The following is a 2,922-nucleotide window of genomic DNA, read 5'->3' as shown; positions in this document are numbered from 1 at the left end:
ATAATCGCCTGCCCCATCCCACTGCTTTTTTGTAGAAACCCAGAGAATAAGTCTTACAGTAGAAATTTCAAACCAAGAAGGGATGACAACATCTTGAAAATGATGCATTTTAGACTCCTGTCGCAATCTGCCACCAGATCTTTCTTTTAGAGATTTCTTGACTCGTTTGGAGTTTGAGGTTTGTTTGTTTGTTTGTTTGTTTCTTCCAATAGTTTTCTTGGGTGAATTCCCTGATAGCTCTAAATCCCCCCATGCCTGGCTGCTGATCTTTGACCCCCACTTAACTCAATATCAAAAACAAATCCCCTTTCTTGATTTGAATTGGAATTATTCATATCCCCCAGGGATAGTGTGGTCAGTTAATATACTATCCAGATAAGAACGAGTTAGAACCCAAGAGAGAATTTTTAATAATTTGGCTGGGACAACATGTAGAAACCAGGCCTCCCCTCAGCAAGCTCTTGTCGGGCAAACCCTATGTGATTACCCAAAGGCCCTAACACGGAGCTTTGTCCACAACACATGCTCAGTAAATATCACTTCACTGATTGGTTGTGCTGTGTCATTTTTCTGATGTGCCGTTAATGCCATAGTACATTTCAAAGTTCCAACTTTTGTCTTTTTCTTCCTTCTGTTTTATAACTCCAATTGTATGCAGCAAGATTCTTCCCTGAATAATCTTAAACTTTCCCTACCAAATCTTTCCTAAAAAGATATTTTGGGCTCTCTTTTCTGGTGTACCAGAAGGAGGCAATCCTCTTTTCATGCCTGGCAACAACCATGGTTCATGGTCCCATCTGAAGAGTGTGGCAGCTCCAACGCATTGGATGCTGGATAAACTGACTGTTGTGTTTGCAGCTCGTCCATCTACAGGTCCCCATAAGCTGAAAGACTATGTTCCTCTCCTCATTTTCCTAAGGAAAAGATTTAAGTATGGCCTAGTAGGAGATAAAGTAAAGAAGATCTGTATGCAGTGTTTTATTAATATTGACATCAAGGTCCAAGATGATAGAATTTACCCTGCTAGTTTTATGGATGTCATCATCATTGACAAGACCGGGGAGAGTTTTGGTCTGATTTATGACACCAAAGGTCACTTTACTGTTCATTGGATTATACCTAAGGAGGCCAAGTAAAAGCTGTGCAAAGTGAGAAAGATCTTTGTGGGGACAAAAGGAATCCCTCATCTGGTAATCCATGATGCTCAGACCATCCGCTCTCCTGATCCCCTCATCAAGGTAAATGACACCATTCAGATTAATTTGGAGGCAAGAAAGATTACTAATTTCATCAAGTTTGACACAGGTCAAACTGTTAGAGGTGCTAATCTGAGAAAAATTGATGTGATCACCAATAGAGAGAGAGACACCCTCGTTTCTTTGATATAGTTCACATAAAAGATGCCAATGGCAATGGCTTTGCCACCTGGCTCTCTAACATTTGTATTATTGGCAAAGGCAACAAGCCATGCATTTCTCTTCCCCTATCTGCCTCACCATTGCTAAGGAGAGAGATAAGAGATCGGTGGGCAAATAGAGCAGTGGGTAAAATGATTTCTAGGTGATGTGATTGGAAGTCCTTATACTCAATTAAAGATAATACGGCATGATTAAAAATAGTAATAAAAAGATTAAAATATATTTTTAAACATACCACAGTGTGTGTTGTGCAAGGAAGGAAGATACAACCACGAGCACAGAGGATACATGGTAAATCCTTGCCTTCCCAGAACTTGCAGGGTAGATCTACTGCAGGACACGTGCAGGTAGACAGGTGATCACAGTGAGTATGGCAAGTGCTGTGATGGGAACCAACACGTGCAGTGGATATCCCACACTCTTCCTCCCTAATGCACCTACCGCTTTGCCAGCAATGCTCCATTATCTTTTGCTCCTCCCTCTTTCTTTCCCTGTTGCCACCACAGGATCCAGTACATCACTAAATTCATTCAATTCTATGTCCTAAATATCTCCCAAATCTCTTAAATTTTCTTCTTACCACTGTGTGTGTTTCTTCCTAAGAAAGGAAAGCTGAACCATTTTTAAGCATTCACAAACTTCTAAAAGGAGACGATTACAAGATGACGTGGAAGGAGAAGGGGATAAGGCATTAGAAAGAGACCCAGAGAAAACCAATGTTAAGGAGAAATTACAAGGAAGATTGAGAAGTGGAGAGAGTTAGACAGAAAATCTGCAGAGTACACTGTCATGGAAACCAAAGGAAGAGTTTCCTGAAGGAGAAAGTGGTCAACCATGTCAATGTTGCCAAGAGATCAAATAACATAAGGACTTAGAAGAGAGCACTAGATTTAGCAAAGTTTGTCACTTGAGATGAGTTTTTCAAAATCAGAGTATAGAATGCCTACTAGATGCAGGACTTTCTTTAAAGACACAGAGATTTACAGATCTGAGTTGCTTCTTTCCAGGGGTGAGTCGTGTAGTTAATAAGCAAAATTGCAAAGGCACCAGAAATATTCCCTCCGTCTTCTGCAGCCAAAAAACCTGTAAATACTACAGTACATAATGAGCCAAATGAGTGGTACAAATATATCAAGTTCTCTGGAATGAATACTATAAATCAGGAAGTTGTGTTTTTTCTGATAATCTGTATTTTAAGATTATTGTTAACACCCTGGAGCATTTCCAGGTAAAGCAGCCAAGATGGAGAATGATTTAAAACCCATTTTAATAGAAGAAATAACTGAAGAATCAGAGTTGTTTTTGGATTAGTCAAGATAGCTATGATAGCATTCATCAAATATTTGAGGGGCTTTCATATAAAAGAAGAATGATATTTCTTTTGTATTGCTCCTGAGGATAGACCAAAAACAAATAAGGCACAGGCAGGCAGAAATTATCTCAATACTAGAGAAACAGAGGGAGAGAAAGAAGGAAGAAGGAGGAGGAGGAGGAGGAAGAGAAG

The 2,922-nt window shown here is 39.7% G+C and overlaps 1 pseudogene; it reads left to right on the top strand.

Moving 5' to 3' along the window:
* Window positions 1-764: 764 nt before the first annotated feature.
* Window positions 765-1,536, top strand: LOC112655822 (40S ribosomal protein S4-like; annotated as a pseudogene).
* Window positions 1,537-2,922: the final 1,386 nt, after the last annotated feature.

This window comes from Canis lupus, chromosome 22 (genome assembly GCF_003254725.2).
Source record: "Canis lupus dingo isolate Sandy chromosome 22, ASM325472v2, whole genome shotgun sequence".
Taxonomy (NCBI): domain Eukaryota; kingdom Metazoa; phylum Chordata; class Mammalia; order Carnivora; family Canidae; genus Canis; species Canis lupus.
Note: the sequence above shows the minus strand (reverse complement) of the source record. Positions and strands in the feature narration are given on the sequence as shown.